Source organism: Lissotriton helveticus, chromosome 2_2 (assembly GCF_964261635.1).
Source record: "Lissotriton helveticus chromosome 2_2, aLisHel1.1, whole genome shotgun sequence".
Taxonomy (NCBI): Eukaryota; Metazoa; Chordata; class Amphibia; order Caudata; family Salamandridae; genus Lissotriton; species Lissotriton helveticus.
The window spans coordinates 230,223,332-230,244,110 of NC_136060.1; the positions used below are offsets into that span (position 1 = coordinate 230,223,332).

General features: G+C 43.3%; 1 long non-coding RNA gene across 2 annotated transcripts in view; it reads left to right on the forward strand.

The window, feature by feature from the left end:
• The window catches only part of LOC144821383 (uncharacterized), a 140,306-nt gene that overhangs the window by 65,248 nt on the left and 54,279 nt on the right, over window positions 1–20,779 (forward strand). For both annotated transcript variants that reach the window (XR_013608342.1, XR_013608341.1), the window contains exon 2: window positions 11,654–11,774. This is a non-coding gene — a long non-coding RNA (uncharacterized LOC144821383). The remainder of the gene's footprint in view (window positions 1–11,653; window positions 11,775–20,779) is intronic.

Consider the following 20,779-nt stretch of genomic DNA (forward strand, 5'->3'; position numbering starts at 1 on the left):
CTTGCACCCCAAGCACATGTGGAGGGCCTGCCTGTACAAGCACTCAAAATGGCCACCACCACCCACATGGCAAGTCCACATCAACAGAACACCCCAAAAAAAACAAAAAACACACAAAAATCACCACAATCCAATGCCATCCAGGATGTTTACATTAAAGAGACCCCACAGGCAGACTCAGTCCATGCACCACTCACTACCCTGGGCAAAAGGTTACAACAGCGGCCCCAAAAAAATCGACCAAAAAACACAAAATTCAGCACAATCCCAGCCCATCCATGGCCTCAATGATGTTTAAATTCAACAAAACAGTTGTATCATGCACCCATAACTAACCCTGGTCCTACTGGATACTGTGGCTACCCACAATATATTTTATTTAATGTTCTGAAAAAGTTCCAAAATTGTAGTTGCAGCAACTGTAATGCCCCAAACAAACTTATTGTGAAAGTTGATTTCTAATCCAAAAGTGATCCAAAGAAAGTCAAAATGGCCTTAAATCCAAATATCCAGCAGCATCCACAAAGAGTAATCCTTCCAGGTCAAGGTCCAAATGAAAGTGACCAGCACATGAAGAAAGCACTGGGAGGAGCCTGCTGTACAGGAACAGGAAGTTGGAGACTGTGGGGCACTTCCTTCCAAAATGGACTCCTTGCTAAAAAAAGTGCAGGCAAATGTCAACCTGAGGAGTGATTCTGACAGAAATCATCATTTTCTGAAGATTTATGCTGTTTGCTGGTGGATTTTTTGTGCGAAATTGCAAAATCTGTATTTTGCGAGTGCGAGATTGTTGCTGCCCGCCGCACCTACATGTTCGCAATTGCGAACTCTCGCGATGCGTGCTGCTGTGCAAGGTGGCAAGGCGCGATGACGTAATCGTGGTCGACAAACTCCCGCGGGATCCCGCAGCATAATCCAAAATGGCGCAGCACTAGCAAAATATATAAAAAAACAACTCGGCAAACGCTGAATGACGGTAAGTGAACGCCGCTCGCCGCAAAATTGTATCACCAAGAAAAAAAATCCGCCGCGTGCGAATTTACGGATTTTCGGCAAATTCGCTAGAGTTCGCGGATTGCGAATTTGCCGAAAATCCGCAAATTCCACGAGCGGAACGGATTTTACGCCCATGCTTAGACCCTATATCACAGGTAGGCAGATTCCGAAAAAAAATCAGTGACTAGTTGGCTTTCTGCTACTCTGGGGAGGGGGGGAAGTAGGGCTATATTCCCCATATGCCCCCAAGGGTGGCAGAAAGACTGTGGCTATTCTTTTGGTGCGGTTGGGCATTGGGATGCCCATTCTGGTTAGCCCCCACCCCTACATATAAAAATGCCAGCATAATCGCTGTTGCCTAGTGGGCTCTCTGTCCCCCCGGGGGCAGATCAGGGGCTACTGCCCCATCTGCCTTCCGGGGGGGCAGAAAAACATTGGCATTTTTTTTTTGGGGGGTGTGGGGGCATTGGTATGCCAATTCAGGACAGCCCCCAACCCGAACTTTGGAGAAAAAAATCACTGGTGACTAGAGTGCGTTCTGCCCCCCCCATTCTGGCCAGCCCCACCCCTACCTATATAAAACAAAATACCTGGCGCTTAGTGGGCTTTCAACCCCCCAGGGGGGCAGATCAAGGGCTATTGCCCCTATCTGCCTCCTTAGGGGCAGAAAGTATTTTGTTTTCTTTGAGAGGGTAGGGTGGGGGCATTTGTATGCCCATTCTGGGCGGCCCCCGGGCCTATAAAAAAAGAATCCCTGGCATCTAGGTACTTTCTACCCATTCCATTGTCACCTGCACCTCCCTGTGTTCCACATCCTAACTTGATGCACATTAAGCAAACAGTTAGATCTGAATGTTTTTGTTGTTGCTCTTTCTTATCCTTCCTGAGTGTATACCATGAAAGTTTATGTTGGTGTGGATAAACAAATGGATAGTTACCCTGTATTGCTAATTATTTATTATAACTTAAGTAACCACACTAAATGATATTGTTTGTTTGCAATATTAATTGAACTGCAACTATGCCCTGTTTCATTGATTTTCTTCTTGCCTGTTTGCTTTTAAGTGCACAAGAGAAGAGACATCAACCACAGTACTGTCAGACAGAAGACCTGTGCACGACATGACGTGTGACTGATTATGCAACATGTGAAGAACAAAAACAATTGCCAATGCTGAGAGTCAACAAGTCAAAAGCAACAACGGAAAACTGGTGGTTATGAATGTATCAAAAAAACACCTGCTTTATAAATTGCAAACAATACTTTTTAATTCCTTTTATCGCAATTCTTATCAATTTTTGCATGAACACAATTTTAGTACAATTGTTTTTGTTCTTCATAAGCTTAGGTTGACTCGGCCTTGCTGAGTTTGGAGTCAAGACCCTCTTCTGTTTTTTTGATTATGCAACATGGGCATATCTTCAGCTTGTAAAGCTAAGTGCCACTGCCATCTGATAGCTTCAAGATGGCTCCACAGAAAGGTGCTGCCAAGAAAGTGGCCAGTGGGGAAGAGAAGAAGCAGATTTCCACCATCGCTGCACTTGCCTCCGCTAAGCAAGCTGACAGCAGAAATCCTGCATCAACAGCACCCCTCAATCTAAGCCCTGGACCATGGATGTCAGTGAGATAGCCACTGCAATCATTTTGACGCCAATGTGCAGTGATGTTGAATTGAATTTGTCTTTTTCACAGTGTAGTGCACAATTGTTTCAGGAAAAATAGCAAAGTTGACAGCAGACACAGTATCAGCCAGAAATAGTACAATTGCCTGATGTTGGAGCAGAACAGGAGGTTGAGCTTCCTTCCAAGCAAAGAACTCCTCTTTCAGAATCATTGGCTCCCAGATCTGCAGCAAGGAAAAGGAAGGGTACTACTCAACTTTTTCTCCAAGGACCACTTCTGATGATAATGATAGGCGCATGGAGTGGACCTCGGCAGAGTCCAGGAGACAACAGGTGCAGTAAGGGGAAAGAAAAGTTCCTCAAAGTCTTAGACTTATGGACTTATGGAAGGCCTGGCATGCATTATGGTATTGGAGGCTAAACGATCCATATGAAAAAACACCACACAATCAAGTGGAAGAGCCTCTTAAAGATCTTGAATGTGGTTGTGGTGGTGAGGAGATCCATGGAACATCAGCTACAAGTACAAGTCCAATCGCGTCGGAAGGTAATGATCTGGTAGAAGAGGGTGACATCTTCCTGCAAAGCAGCCATGTCCCCAGCAATGAACTAGTAGATTCACCCACCTTTGTGACTTCACAATGGCACAAGATTCAGAGTGAGATGGAGACACCACTGCTTTTAGTGACTGCCCCACCACAAGTATCATTGAGTCTACTACCACCATCTAATCTGTGTCAGTGGCCCCAGAAAAGAAGAAAGTCCAGGCTACTATTACAGGCATATTTAGAAAGAAGGGGCCCTATGAGCAGAACCATCAAACTGCACATTTGTATAATGAGAAGCTGGCAAAAAAGTGAGCACTGGACTTCCTACCTTTTTCTTTTGTGGAAGGAGTGGGATTCTTTGAATTTGTAGCAGCCATCAGCCAGAAATGGAAGGTGCCATGTCAAACTTATTTTGCCAGAGTTGCTGTTCCAGTGTTGCATCATGATGTGCTTAAGATGGTTGAAAAAGCTTTGCAGCAACGTGCTGATCAAATAACCCACCTCTTGACATGTGGAGCAGATGTCAGGCGACTGATTACATGTGCATCACTGTATACAGGATCCCTTTTGCACAGGTAAATCAAAAAGATATCTGCAGGGCTTGGCTCTGATTAAAGTTTTAAGAGCATTCAGCGGCATGCAACAGTGGCCATGTTCGTCATGGAGAAATCCTATATAGCTGTAAACATCTTGGAGGAATTTACCAGCAAGATGTATTAATGGCTGCAACTCAGGGATCTCGGAAATTGATTTGTTGCCAAGGACAATGGCAGTAACATGGTGAAAGCCATATCAGACAGAGGCTATTTCAGGGTCAAGGTTTTTTGGCCCATTGCACCAACCTGATGGTGCAAGGCTTCCTCAAAAAAGAAGACATTGTCAACATCATACTGACCAGAAGCAGTTGCAGATTATTTAGTGCAATGTTAGAGCACCAGGTAAAGCCCTGATACTGGAGGTGCCAACACATTGGAACTCAACTTTTTACATGTTGGAACAACTGTAAAAAAAGATCAATTACTATGTCATTAAAAGAGGAGGGGATGAAGTTTGGTAAGCTATGACCATGGATGCGTACAAATGGCGCCTAGTCAAATGTCTGACACAGATGCTACTCCCTTTTGAGGTTTTGTCACTGGAAGTTAGCAAGGGGAATAGTATGAGGGGCCAAGCTATCCCATGGTTGCATCTCCTAGAGTACCAGGTAAAGAAAGTATCTGAAAGGTTCTCCCCTGATGTGTGAAGGTTAGGTGTGAAGGAAAACACAGAAGCACATAAAAGGCTGCAACTTGACATCATTGCCTCTAAAGAGTACATCTGTGCACACGACTTGATCCACATTTCATCCCAAGTTCTTTCCTTTTTCTGAAGACGATGATTTGAAATACAAAATACATCCAGTCCTAGGATGCTTGTTTTTGATCCAGGGAGGACCTGGCTTAGCAGTTCAAGCTGGAATGTTCCAACGAGGAACAGGGTCAAGACTGATTTGCATATGGCTGGGTCCAAACTGGGGTGGCATGGTGAGCAAAAGAACAATGGATAAACCCAGGTCTTTGTGACTGGGGGTTCATTTTTGCATTGTTCAGCATTCCGTTCATCATTTGTTTGTTTTGCAGTGAGTGGTTAGGGTATGCCAAGATGTGGGTCCCGTGCTTTCTGTGCCACTGGATTAAAGCTAGTCTGGCTGATGAGGGGTGATGCCCCGAAACCGGTCCCAGAATGCTTGTTTCTGGTACAGGGAGGACCTGGCTTGGCAGTTCGGGCTGGACTGTTCCCATGAGGAACAGAGTCAAGACTGATTTGCATATGGCTGGTTCCAAACTGGGGTCGCATGGTGAGCAAAAGAACGATGGATTAAACCCAGGTCTTTGTGCCTGTGGGTGTATGTTTGCATTGTTCGGCATCCCGGCCATCATTTGTTTCTTTTGCAACTGTAGAGCAAGCCAGAGACTTGGAAGATGAATTACTAAAACTTCGAGTCCCACCCCGCAGTTCTGGGGTGCCGCCTTCAACTTCCAGACAGAGCAGTCTTGTCTCACATTAGCCAACAACACTATAAACTGAAACACCGGAAATAACAGCAACAGAAGGACCAAAGCCAACAACTGCATTTTATTGGCTTCAATTGGCAGGGCTCAATTCCAGTGCTGAGGTGATGGCAAAGCAGGTTGAGTAAGTGGCAGCACCAATGACCATCCACAAGATGTTTCAGGAGTATATGGATGATCCAAAAGAGGTATATGTGGATCAATATCCATTGATATATTGTTATGGGAAGATGCACCAATGTTATTCGGAAACTTTATGTGTTAATCTTTTAAAACATTTTTTTATAAATCATTGCAATTCTATAGCACCAATTTTTTATACTGGTGAAAAGCGCACCTTGTATTCATGTGGCAGTTCTTTGTCCTCAGGTTACTTTGAATTTTGTACCTGACAGGAGCTGGGCAGGGTAACAGCGTGGTGCCAATTGTAAAATTATTGATTCAATAGACAGAAGTTTATACTTGCAGTGTGCAGGTTATAACCCTCACATTGAGTCATATACCTTTACAGCTTCATCATATTACCAGCACCCATTGATCATGTCTTTTGTGGACATTGCACACTTAAGCATGAATCAAGCTCACACTAAAGGTTACTCAGCTGAAGAAGTGGAGTCCATATACTCACTCATACAAGATACACAAGATTTTCAGGCAAAACTCGGGTTAGTGAATCAGGTTTTAAAACAGTAGGAGTACACGTTAAGAAAGGAAGTCAATCAGAGCCTACATGCCACAACACTTATTCAGTATCATAAGGTGAAACGAATACCTAGAGGATTAAGAATATCTTTGCGCCCCATGCTTTTCAAATTCAATAAACCCTTCATGTTGCAATGGTTTGCCATATTGAATAAATGTTTGTTGGACCTTACTTCTTCTGATTGTAGAATAATTATCAACTATTTTAAAGAAACTGGCAACGGAGATTCATGATTTGAAAACTAGCTTAGAACAAATGATGACGGCTGAAACACTCGCATAAACACTGAATAATGTCAATGCAAAAATCGACGAACATGCCAAGGAAGTGCATGAATATAAATTGCATACATTTAGGCGTGACACTATAGACTATAAACTTGACGAGGTCTATACGTGGGCTGACTCATATGTCCAAAAACGCATCTTTTAAAAACCCAATGGATCCACATCAGAGGAAAGTGTGGCTACTGAACAGGACACTGTATTAACATGTCCGCCAGCAGCAAGCATCATCAATCCATTACAATCCATTACAATCCTCATCTGAAACACCTAGTGCAAGTGGAACAACGAAAAAGTATTTTTTAGAGGTAGGTCAATCCTCCAACCATCCACCAGAAGGAGGAGAGAAAAAAGAAAAAATCCAGAAAACCCCAGGCAGAATCCGAAGAGAACCTAGTAATGAATATTTTAGATGTGACTCTGACACCACTAGAGTTGTCTATATGGAATAAAGGTATGACCTTTATTCCAACTTATACTACCCAGATTTATGAAACAGATGTGGCATTATTGAAATTCATGCGTAAGCTTAGGTTACACTGGTTTTTTCAACGTCTCTCAAAAGAAACTGTCACACTGACAGTAAAAGAAGAAAAAGTTTTCAAACCCAAGAACACTTTCTTATCTCCAATTTTCCCATAAGTAGTTGGATTTATTTGACCTCTCTGTTAAGAAAGACCTGGAGAAAATACAAATTACAGCTAACATACGAAAAAACCTGACTAAAGCAGAATCTTTGGCTCTGCGAAAACTGGCAGGGAATGAGAAGATTGTATTTCAGCCAGCAGATAAAGGGAGATCCATGGTAGTAATGAATACCACCTACTACATAGACAAAGTGCAGGAGCACGTGATGGACTCTGATACCTATATTTTATTGGATCCTGATCCCACATCAGATTTTCAAAAAACACTGGCTGAGACTCTCAATAAAGCCATTGAGTTAGGAATATAAATGAAAACAGCAAGAAATAATTTTTAATATCTGAATTTCCAGCACATCTATATGTTGCCGAAAATGCACAAGAATCCAGTTGACCCACCTTTTCGTCCAATTGGCGCAGGTTGCGGCTCAATACATGTACCGGTAGGAGTATACATTGATCACTTCTTGCAACCACTTTTGCAGGGTTGGGTATCTTATGTTCAACATACAACTGATTGTTTTGTTTCATCAAATTGATGCAGGCACAAGTTTATATTGCAGAAGACATGTGGCTATATACAATTGATGTTGTAGCTCTATATACATCAATACCACACTCAGAAGGTTTGGAAGCTGTGGAGTGGATGTTGCTGAGGAGCAACTATGAGGTGTTGCAGAATATTCTCTTACTTGAGCTGCTACAATTTAGTACTCATGGAAGGGTACATTTTTTTTACAACGCACTGGCACATCAATAGGCTTTACGGGTGCAACCACTTATGCGAATATTTTCATGGCAAAATATGAGGACGCTCATATATTGAATGATAAAACCTGGGTAGACCATCGGATGTTATAACTTCGATACATTGACAATATTTTAGTATTGTGCAAGGGTCCCAAAGAACATCTTGAAGAATGCATCAGAATACTGAATACACATCACCCATGCAAACAAATGCCTGTTGCACAGCTTCATGGAAAAAGTACAGTGGTTTCGTATCTCAATGGACACTTCAAAGTTCAGGTTGCCACTGTCAGAGAAAACACCAATGTTTGTATAGTTCTTCTTTTATTGTATCTTGTTAGCCAACCAACACGTGTTTCGTCGCATGGGAATACAGTAATTCCGCGACTCCTCAGGGCTGGGGAGGATACAAGATGAACAAAAATGGAGCGTACCACAGTAGGGAGGAAGTACACAGTAAATACTTTTGTGATACGATTTGGTGATGGTGCAGTAACAATTTAGAGCACCGTGAAATGGAACAAAACAATGAAGTGGAAAAACAAAGACCGTACCCACATACCGATGCAGGCGGAAAAAGGCAGAACAGCGGGTAGTGCTGTAGAAAGCAACTGGGCTGAATGTGACATAATAAAACATCGGTATGAAGAAAACTAAAGTGCTATTTTGTGTATGAGTGGCTCAAAAGAGACAGAGAAATCGAGTGACTGTGTGTGTGGTGACGAGATAAGGTGAGATTGCAAAAAAACGGGGGAATCTTGAACGTGACAATTCTATAATCTTGTGTTTATAGAGCACCATATGCCTAAAAGCATGCTCAGAGGGTAATGCTTATTTACAATTTATTTATTTTTTTTGTCGAAAATGGTACGGATTCTATTCTCAGCTCGTTTGCCAAAAAGGGCATGCGTCATACCTGAAAATTAAGTGTGGCGGACCGCAGGTCTATTGAATTAAAACAAAAAAAAGGGGGGTGGAAGGAGAGGGGTACACAAAATCAAAATCGGTTCCGACTGTTTGAAGCTCGGTTAAATTAATAATAGGGTATCATATTCAAAATGAAGCAAAGGAAGTTGTGTTGAAATTCGAGATCTCACCGCTTGGCGGGTGATAATTCCAACCCGGCCCCGCTCGAGATCAGGTAGAAGACGTGTGTCCAAAATGACATCAAAGCGTTTCTTGGGGTGTCAATGAAGAAATAGAGTAGAAAAAATGGGGTAAAGGCACTATTCGAGTTGTTTAATATCACTGCAAAAAGTTCAGGGTGGAAGGGGGTTTCGGGGGAGTAGAGGTGGGTCAGCATCTTACCTTAAAATAAGTATGTGTGTTCAGTGCAGCTGGTGTGATTGACTATGATCAAAATAAACCAACATTTTACACAACACAATTACACCAATTCAGAAAAAACACAGGAAGAGGAGAGTGATTGGCCCCAAATTGAATCAAAAGTATTAGCTGACCAGCTTCTGTGTGAACCACCTGAGTTTGAGGACAAACTCTACTTCCCAAACTAAGCATGCAAGTGCCCTGAATACAACTTTTTATTATTTCTAGTTGAACTTCTGTCTTTGAAAAAAAAGTAGCTGGTGGAACATTATAATTTTTGTTCCAGATTTATGCTGCTTCACCATTTTTTTAGTCTCATATATTGCCGGATTCCAGTTGGACCAGTGTGCATTGGAGAAGCCTCCACAATTCCTTCATGACATTGGAGACAATGCCTACCCACTTGCACGCCTATTGCCTATCTCTTTTTGCCCCAGAAGATCACTGATTTATATAAGTGCCTGTCAATACCAAATTTTAATGTGTTGCTTGCAACAAAGATGATTACATACTATCTTAACTACCCATGCTTGGATTGAAAGATGCAACTGTAACTATTGCAATGGTGAGGGATTGTTTGTATGAGTGATGATGATGATTGATGAGTCATATGGTGTCGTAAATTGACAGTAATGGGTTAGCATTTAGCTGAAGCCATCTTGTATTTAGAAGTTATCTTATCCGCTTTGTGAAAGCCATTTTGTATTTCTGGCAGCCATTTTATTTGCCATGTGCTCTGTCCTACCTTTCTGCTAACTGCTCTTGTAGTCTGCCTAGAGACAAACTATATTCAACATATTCCACTTCGCACATGCCCAGAAGGGCCTAGCTAGTAGAATGCACCTGCTTCTCTAGTATAACTGTCAGGCTATTTTGCTGCTGTATGGAGAAGTAACTCTCCTCCCACTTTGTTGAGCAAGTAGATCTTGTATGCCCATCTTAGTAATTTTGCATGCTTACATGATTGATTTGCAATGTTTGGGGCCTGAGTTATAGGCGATCATTTTTTCCCAGAAGGTGATTGCCCTTTACAAATTTAGCAAACATTCATTTACCTGTATAGTCCACTGATATAATCATTCTGTTTTTTCATCATCTGGGATGGCTGCCCAAGACAATTGTTTGATTTACAAGACTGCCAAATTCCAATCTCTTGCTGTCACGAAAGGGGAGATGTTGTACCTACCACAGTGCTTGGATTGGAACAAGTAACATTTGCACCAATCAGTGATCAGATTATCAAGTGACTGTGAGTGAAGATTGATGTGGTGGCTGACAGTAAGGCAGGGTGTTTTGAACTGTAATTCATGATATTTCTTGAGATGATTATTGATTTGCAATGTTCAGGCCTGAGTGATGGGCTATTCTTTTTTTCCCTGGAGGTGATTGGCCCTTTCACATTTAACTAGATTTAATTGCAGGGTCCTCTCCATTTTTCTGGTACATCAGAGACAAAAACAGTTACTTTAGGTAAGACACAAAAACCTATGCAAAATACTGCACTTCTGTTTCTCTAGTTGTTTTTCAACAGCAGTGCACTACACGTCTATCTCGCTCGGGTCATGATGATGACTGGTCTGGGATGGAGTTACTCATAGTCCGAAAGACGATAAAAGCACTAAGGGTAGGAGCAGCAGGACTACCTCATCAACATCTAGAAGCCAGAAGTATTGACTTCAGTTCAAAGGTAAACTAAGAGTCTGAGGCCTAGTAATCAGCCAAGTGGAATGGAGATAGGTGCATTTATTTTTTAAATGCTGCTGTGTGTGTGCGTTGGACTTGTGGCAAAAGTGAAACTCTGAGTTTCCCTTTATTTTTTTGCTCTGACTCAAAAAATCCAGTTTTTGTTTTACAATCCTCCACCCTTCTAATCTCCTGCATGAACAAAAGTTGAAAGCTGAGCCCAACACTCCTGCTTACCCAGCGGATCGGTCCAGACTGAAACCCAACAGTGGAAATTCCAGAGGAGAATGCAGATACACCACCTAATTTTGCAAGACATATTATATTGTTTAAACAATCATATTTGGAGTACTGGATGGGTGGGTTCACTCCCAAACCTAGAAGACAGAACAATTAAATATCATTTAACTTGGAGTCTCGGTTGCAGAGGACTGTTTGCAATGCATTTAACTGTACTCTGTCATACTCATTCCTTTGTTTCCTTCCACAACAGATTTATGACGAACGATGTACTGCTCGTTCCTGAGATAAATGCTGTCCTTGTGCAGTGTTTTTCTTTGTCAAACCTTTATCAAAATCCCCTTTCCCATCCATTCATCAAACCCCTAAACCTCTTCCCCAGGGCTGTGTGATTTATTGATATATGGCCTAATTTACACCATGAGTAGATCACACACTTGATGAGGCAGATGTGGTGAAAGCAACACCAACTTACTGCAGGATCTACTAAGAAATAGCCCACACTGGCCCCATTTACCTAATCGTGCATGAAAAGTAATCCACATTTTAGATATAGAACAAAGAAAATCAGTCGTCGACATCATATTTAAGGCCTGCTTCTGTTGCATAACTGCAAACAACTAACCTAAGCTTGTCCACTCCAGATTTTATGTCCATTTTTTATGAGTTGAGGATTTTGTAACTAAGTTACTACTAGCTCCACATTGGCCAAATTACATTTTGTTATTTATCTCAATCAGGAATTCCTGTTGTGTCAAAGCTTTGATATATAACCCACTAACTCAGTCTTTATATTTCCATTTAGATGTCCATGATGGATACTCATTCTGTTGATGAATACTACAATTGGAGCTCACCTGGATGGAAGTGGGACCTCACTTGTAAATTTGTGATACCTTCCCTGTTACTGCTTCATCTATGTTCAGGTAAGACTACTGAACCAGTGAACTTAGTAAGTAAGTAGCTAACTCCTACTATTCTAAATATAGGTTGTTCTAAACAATGTAGGTCATGGCAGCATCCCCCCTAATGGTCAAGATAGAGAGCTATAACTCTGTAACTAAGAGGTATATTCTTCCTTACAAGCACATAAACAGGCTGAGTAAAAACTGAAGGCAGCAGTGCAAAGTAAAAGTAAAATAAACTACTTCAGGCATACATTTATCTAAGCTATAAATTCTCTTTTTTCTTTAAAAAGATGCCCACCCTCTCCACCCACACAACATACCTACCACCTGAACTGACCCAAGGCCCAATGTCCCAAATGTCCAAACAAAGTCAAACCTGATCCACACCTAACTCCCTTCCCACGCTCTCCACCCAGCAAAGATAACAAGTCCCTCCCACCAAAACAAATAATTAAAAAAGAGCGAAAAAAAGTCATTTTGAATATCAGTCCGGAGCTGGTCCAAGCTCCTCTCCATCCCAGTGAGCCAGCCCCGATGGAGTGCAGCCGCTGCAGCATGCAGCGCAGCATTTGCATTTGCCTGTTGTCAGTGTGGCTCACAGATTTCAGCAATTAGCAGCGGCACCGACAATGGGACAAACCGACAGCTCGAGGCTGAGAGGGACCGGCTGCAATGGGGCCAGGGAGAGAGGAATTTATTTACGCCTCCTCTCCTTCCAGGCCTCACAGCCACCGGTATTCTAGCTGGAAACGTGGCAGCCTCTGTTTTTTTTGTTACAATGTGAGGGCGGGTGTCCCTTTTGGTGGGGGTTTGCTATGTTTGTCTGTCTAACCCCTATCGCAATTCCCTATGTAACAATCATACCTGAGAAGGGAAAAGGGGCCTGGAAACCTTGTGCTTGCATCTAATCCCATGAGAGGTGGGGAAGGGAAGTGAGAATAGGATAGGACTACTGGTGGCTTCTGATCAGGAGGCTTTGGGGGCAGGAATTGTGCTACTTTGCACAACCGGGGGGCCTTTTACCACTGCTGTCCCTTGTCCAGTCCTATTATGGTTCTACTAACTGGGCCAAGACCAACCCTTGCTGCACTTGACTCTTACTAGTAGTGTAGGCAAGCAGTCACAAGCTTCTCAGGAAAGTGTGCGGGTACCCAAGCACAAGAATTAATCACACCCTGAGCAGCACAATAGGAAAACATTAACCACATAGGCTAAGCCACTTGTACCGTAACTAGGCAGGCAAATTACATCTTGCCTTACAATGCATCTGCCTTAACCACACATATATCTCAACCATGCATATGTGTGGTTAAGGCAGTCAGCACTCTAGTTCCAGAGACCGGATGGGTGGGGAGAGGAACAGGAATATGCGAGAGTAAGGGCTAGGACTTGGCTTGGTAAGTAGGGCTTGGGGGAGGCTGGTGCATTTTAGGCGAGGGGTAGCTTTCAAGAGGGTAGTTTTAGGCCTCGGGACAGAGGGAAGGGGCAATTTTGAGGGCCGGGGTCTGCTTTAGGACTCACTGCAGGGGCTTGGGTCGGGGTCGTTTTTTTGCCTGGGTGGTTTTTTAGGGCTCAGGGCAGGAGGCTAGGCCTGGAGTAGATTTATGCCTGGGGTCTGTTTTAGTGCTCAGGGTGGGGGCCAGTCGGGGTAATTTTATTGGCTGGGGTGGGGTACAATGCAGTGTTATGGGCTAGTTTTTAGGGCGCAGTGCTGGGGGTAATGTTTAGCGCTGGGGCAGAGGGATTGCAGTGCTGGGGGTAATTCATTGTAAAGGCATGCATGGTAAAGAAGCAGTCGTGGCTGAGACCGTGTGGTTCAGTCAGGCATTGTAGAGGCATGCGTTGTTCTATCATACAACCAGCATAATAAGACCAATGTCATGGCAAGTGCTACTCTTTGTAGAAAGGAGAAGTAATAGGTTACACAAAAAGCATAAACTTGCACTACCCAGCCATTCATGCATAAATACCTGATTCCGGGCGCAAGTGTATGTACTCGCATGGCCTCTGCTGATTGAGACTTCTCCTGCCTCTAGTGGGTATCTTCCCTCACACTGTGTCTCTCAGTCACAAATTCGGGTTCTAAAGGTAAGCTCTTTGGGACAGCCCATGCACTTACCCAGTAGCATTCATTCTCCTGGGGCTGGGACCTTCCAGTCTCTCATAGTCTGTAGTGCCAGCATGGAGCTGAGCTTGGTGACACACAGTAATTTTCTCAGGGATACACGGGAGCTGGGTATGCAGCAGCACACTGCACAATGCATCTCTGAAGAAGGTCACAGCAGGAGTGGATGATTCTGTTGGTGGATTTTCCAGGCAGTGGCAGCAGATCACTGTTTGCTCTAGCCCTCAGATAGACTATCAAGCTACTTGACTTATTTTGGGGTTAACTGTGGAGCTTTCTTCTTGGGCACCCAGACCATATGATCGCAGATGATGATTACTTAGTGTGGTGCACTCCAGGCACCATCTAATTCTTTATGAGGAACCCACAAAGTATGTCTTAGATCACGTTTTCAGGACTGCTCTCGATCCAAAGGCACACTTGGCAATCCTACAGTCACACTGTTTATTTATGGGGCACTTTGGCCAACAGCAGGTGCTTATTACATCTCCATTTGAACCCCCTACACAGGCATTTCACTTTAGGGGCCTAACAGCTTCAACAGGGATTTTTGATGAAGGTCACAAAGCCCGACCTTGCAGTGCAGTAATTGCTTTTGGGCTCCTGGTTAGCGAGTTCTTGTTGGATGGCCCTACAGCAGATCTTTCCATGATTCACTCATCCTGCAGGGTTGGTGCTTCCTTCTCTCGCTTACAGGATAGACATCTTTGCAACCTGGACAGTTAGTATTCCCTCCATCAAAATGGACTCAAGTAGATGTTTCTTAGCCTCAAAGGGTTTGGCTGTCAGTTCCGCACCAACACTTTGCTGCATAGTAGTGCCCTAGTACTCTGCAGAGCCACCCATTCTCGGTAGAAGAGACCACAACATTGAGGCACAATGAGTCTTGAGCTAGCATCTTCATATGTGCTTCCTTGGTACTCATTTTGGTCTATTACCCTTTCATGTGTCCTGGCGAGGACCTTTCCAGGCCTGACCTTTGTCTGTAAAGATGCTCTGCCCAGCAGGACCGTCCACAGGTGGAATGCCCACACATAACTACAATGATGTGCGAGCAAATGCATCCAGCTCTCTACAACCCCTGCTCACAGAGATCAGGTAGAGAGATAAGAATATGTGCCCCTTCAAAGTACTCCTTTACCTAACAACAGGTAGTGGTGACCTTACCCTTGCCCCATGCATCTACCTAACAGCAGCTGGAGTCCAGGTTATTAACAGCCCAATGTGTCTGGAAGAGCCCGAGTGCTTCCATTGAAAGACTGTATCCTCTTTTCTCACTATTGCATCTGGTGCTTGCTCCGCCCATCTAAGAGACCTACACATATGATGTCTGGAGAAAACAATCTTTCCTCCTTCTTATACTCTGGTCCAGGCTGTGGGCTTCACAATTGGAACTGGTCGGCCTGGGTCACTGGTTTCAGGAAATATTACCAATACTAGCAGACACACATGATTTTGGATTTGAGGATTTCGGGTTCATCATGAGCAGCATAACTTTAGATGAATGAGCCTATAAGTGTACATTCATGTCTCAGATTAAAATAGCCAGTTACTATGATTCACCAACCATGGTATGTTGCCACCACCAGGCTCTACCCATGAAACCTGTGACAGGGACGATAGTCCTCTCTCACCATGAGGGTGCCATTGGTCCAGAACCAACCGTCATCAAAGACCAGACCTTTATTCCCTATTGTTTGTCTAGATTCATAAGAAAAAACGCTACTGCTTTGCTTTCATATTCCTGAGTCATGCTTTGGTAGTTAATGTTGCATTATAATATGCTGTAACTTTGTGACTACTTTTTGTTATCTACTAATTTGTAAATATGCATTAAACTTGAAGAATACAGAGATGTCTGTCAGTACGACACTAATATTTTTCTTAATCCCTCTGTTGACAGATAATAATAATAATTTTGTAATGCTTTCACAACTCCCTAGAGCTCCTGTCATGCTTCGTGGCTGGCAAACGCTTTCAGGTTCAGCAGGGCATTCTGACCAGCAGCAAAGGCATGAGCCGCTGATCACGGCTCTCAGAAAATAATGAACCGCTGTTTGACCAGCTGTGAACCCCTGTGGAGGTAGTGATTAGGAGCTGAAAGGAGTATGGAGATGTCCAGGAGCAGGCCACCTTGGATCTTTGGATCGGTGAGGCAGCGACAAGTAGTAAGGTGAGGCGAGTTGGAACTCTGAGCCAAGGCAGAGGATACCAACCAAAGGATAATTGACTAAATTAATAGCGCAATAAGAGCGGCAGTGAAGATTAGACAGCGCAGAACAGGTGCCGGGTGGCTAATGGTGGATGGACTCTTTCTTATGAACTTGTAAGTAAGTGCGACTATAAACTGTTTAGGTGCATGGAAACACACAGACTTGCAGGACTGGAACGTCATTAACCCTACTTTGAAAAACAGTGGTAAGGCATACAGTAGTCAGTGCAAGAGGGCCAGGAAGAGGAGCCCCTTTAAGTGATGTTTTCGATACCATTCCTAGGGCGGATGCCACCGGCAGACCGCATAAGCAGCCCACCTAGTGGTCAGTGCATCCCGAGGCTTCACAGCCTCCCTAGTTTCTCCCTTGAGTTGCTTTAAGGGGACACATACTGCAGCGCTCTGTTTTGAAGAGAGTGTCGCTAGCGACTATTCAAGGAGCATTTAAAGGAGATTGAGGTGGTAATAAGTAATCTGTTCAAGGGAAGCAATACTCATTTTGCAATGCACCTGCCAAAAATAGACTTGCAACAAAAACTGTCAAGGGCCAAAAGAATTGTTTGGCAACAGTTAAATCAAACAGAGGGACTGTGAACCCTGAACCTTCAATTATATTCTTGGGACAGACCCATATGCCTCTCAAGGTAATTTTTTGTCAAGATTAACCGCACCACTCAGACTATGGTGTCATATGTCAACCTAGGTGCGATTTAGGTATCCACTGCTTCCTCTTTACAAGTCCCATCACTACAAATGTCTTAGACAACTGAAGATCACAATATTTTGTGTTGGACAAATGGCTGTTAGCAGTCCAGCTAGTCCACGAATATGTGAAAATCGCCTATTGGTGGCATCCTTATCCCAAGATTTAACCCCAGCAACTTCCTCAATGCTACAAACAATTCACTAGAGAGCATCACCTGATCAAGTATTATCTGCACCACTTCCTAAAGGATCACGTCCAATTTTTTCACATTCGCACACCCCTCAAGGCCAACCCCATTGAATCCAGCTGTATTGTTGTTTACCATGGCTAATAATTTCTTAGCTACCGATAATTTATCACACAATCAGATACTGCCACTGAGGCTCTCAGTCTGGATGTTAGCAATAAAGAGACAAGAGACTTGTTTCTAGAGTATTTCAGCTTACAGATGCTCCTTGATTCATGGTCAAAATTGGGTCAATCTGTCAGTCACAGAAACCAATGCAGCAAGATGGAGCAAAACAATGTGCACTCTCTACCATCAGCTTTATTTCCCGCCTTGCCTTCCTTTCCGCAGATAGCGTTTGCATTACAGTAGGTTTTAAGGGAAATTCAAGAAATAAAAGCTTGCCAAACACAGGTCGATAAAGAAACCAACGAGCAACTGCATTCTATAAATGAGAATTGTTCCTATGTAAGTAGGGAGCAAGCAGAACAGAGAATCCACAACCTCAAAGATAACTATCAGCAACTAGAAAGCCTGGCAGCAATATCTAAGAATGAGCTGGGTGAACTAAAGGCCAAGCTGGAAGAAATTAAAGACAGCGCTTGCCGGTCTAATCCATGCTCTGTGGGCATACCAGGGGGTTGGGAGAAGGACCGATATGTTGACAAGTTTATAACTGATTTAATGAAGACATACGTAAGCCCTGAATCTTCTACCAAAGATCGTGATTTTACAATCATGCATTACAATAGAGCTCCTGGCTGTGTCTCTTCCAATGCAAAATATCCATGAACAATCCTTGTTACATTTGGGAATTATCGCATAAAGGAACAGATACTTACTATAACTCCTTTTTTCAGATCTTTTCTGATATGTCATTATATACTGCTCGCAGGCAAAAGGAATTCAAGTCCATGGTTGACTGGATCAGGACAGCTGGAGTACAAGCAGGTCTAGTTCAACAGCCGAGGCTAAAGGTTATTCATAATGAACGATTTATTATTTTTCTACACTCCCCTAAGCTGTGTAAAATGTTGGAGTACCTTTACTCTTGAAAGAATTGATTACTCGCATTGTATTTAACCTTCATACTGTATGACCTGATTGCCACACGGTCATGCTCTATGAATCGCATAATCTTCCAGGAACATTATGTACTTGTATTGTGATGATGTGATGTAATGCAATTACTCTGCTGACTATGTGTCTGGTATTCCTTTAGGGTGAGCTGTTATTTCCCCTTTTACTTTTTTTGGTATCAAATACAAATTATGGAATTCTTTAAGTTTATTCAAATATGCATTTTCAAGGATGCATTGAAGTTTTTTTTGTTGAAAGGGGGACCAGCCACAACAGGGTGAAAATTTCAAGATATGAAAAGCCTTCGGCCAGATGCCCATGCCACCCAAGATAGCAGTTCTGGGTGCATTACCGGAGAAATCATTCCAGGAGAAAGCCAATGCAGGAGCATTGGTTGGGAGGGTATTTGTGGGAGAGATAAGGTTGTTATCCTCAGGAGCCACCATGGTTGGGGCCCAGGGGGGATCCACAGTAGGAAAGAATGACTGTGTAGAGGGGAGGTGCTGCACTCTTCAAAAAAGAAGAGGACAAGTAGAAAGGTCATATTGGAGGTATGGAGGGGTCTGTGTGTCTTCAGCGGCTCAGGGAGGAGTAGGCCGCTTGGCAGTCCTCCCCCATACACACATTGTGTCTGTGGCTTGCCTCTTCCACCCGGGACTGGGTAAAAGGGCTTGGATTGGCATGGCAGGAGAAGGAGGTAGTGGTTTACAAGTCCTGCTCAGAACTCTTCAGGTATATGGTTGGTTAAAAAGGCATTTGTTTATTAGTGTGTTCTGTTGCATGACACTGCGTGGAAATTGTTGTCCCTCCTGACACTGGCCACTCTTCCTACGTTGAACACTTATGTCAGTGTCTGTTTTAATATTCAAAAGTTAGGAACAATCCTCACCGGTGAAAATGTATTAGCTGGGAAGATTCTTCGGATGGAATCAGGTCACTAAGACAGTGGCACTGTAAAATGAGAAACCAAAATGTACGTGTCTTGGAAAAGAGCATTGATGTCTGTAAATACAGCAGGAGATGTTGTGTGCAATGCAGTTCATTCAATGTGACGACCCGGCACGTATACAGTTCACAGAAGTAAACCCGCTGGTCTGTTGTGGATGTACTCGTGGTTAACACTTCTGCACGAGGGGCAGTGTAGCAAAGACTCCGGACTATGGGGCATATTACCAAGCAATAGCGATAATTATCGCTATTGCTTGGTTAGAGACAAAATTTTACCGCTGAGCTGCGGCGATTTTTATCGTAGATAAACCTTGGTATTACCAAGGTTTATCGCAAATGCGATAAAAAACGGCCGCAATGCATGAATATCGCTGAAAAGTCAGCGATATTCATGCATTACCGAGCTAATGCTCTTAGCCATGTTATCCACCTCCCATTGGATAACATGGCTAAGAACTGCTCAGGGCAGGTGTTAGCTTTTGGAGATATTCGCGCTTTGCGCGAATATCTCCAAAAGTTGGTAATAGGAGATAGCGATGTTAGCGACTGTTTCCAGTCGCTAACATCTTGGCACGCCCACTTTGCATGTCATTAGTGATAAATATCACTGACATGCAAAGTGGGGCCCAAGATGGTCGCTATCTCCTACTAGCTGTCGCTAACTGGTGTTAGCGACAGCTAAGTAATAGGGAGATAATTTTATCTCCGCTTTCTTGGCTTTTAAAGCCAAAAAAGCGGAGATAAACCCCCTTGATAATATGCCCCTATCTTCTGCAATCACCCTTTTTTCCCTATTGCAGTTCCAGTGCAGTTAATCAAGGACTTATAGCCGGGAGGGGGGAAGGCACTTTTCTGCCGCTAATAGTCACATCACCACATATCGCCGGCCAACACCGGATTCACTATCGCCATCGCGCTGATGTTATCGTGAGTTTTCATCGCCATGTAATGACTGCTTGTTAATACGCCACTAACATGGCTTCCGGTCAGAGAGCGTGCCTTATTCAAACTTGGTTGTCTTGTATACCAGGCTAGATCGGGCACTGCTCCTCAGTTCATCTGCTCCCTTATCAAGCCATATTGCCCAGGCAGAGAACTTCGCTCAGCCCATTTGGCCCTTCTTACCATCCCTCGCTTTAAAAAGCAAAGGGCTGGCGGAGCGAGGTTCGCAGTTCTGGCCCCAACCTTCTGGAATTCCCTCCCTGTCACACTTCGTACCTCACTTTCTTATCCTTTGTTTCGAAAAGAGCTAAAAACTTTTTTGTTCACACAAGCGTATCTGACCTAATTCTCATTTGCCGTTTGTCCACTGATCAACACTAGCGCCATGAAACCGCGTGGTATGCGAGCGCTGAATAAATAATTTTAAATTCAAATTCAAATTCAAATAGTTTTCAGGGTTAGGCTACGATAACATAACTGACAATAACTGGTGTTGGAGATAGTTATCGCCCGTCCTTGAGAATAGCCCCCTTTGTATTTGTTGCTTTGTTGATCACTATGTCATTAATATCACAGAACTGGAAATCCACCGAGGAACCAAAGTGAATTCAATAGCTTCATAAGATGAAACAGTGAAGCAGTATGAGAGTCTTTACACACATAAAAATCGAGATAGAGATATGAAGAATGTACTAGCTGGTATAATTATTAGTGTGAGATAATACATTGGCACGATGTATATTGTTGACTTACTTCATAGTAGGTAATTAATTTAATTTTAGCC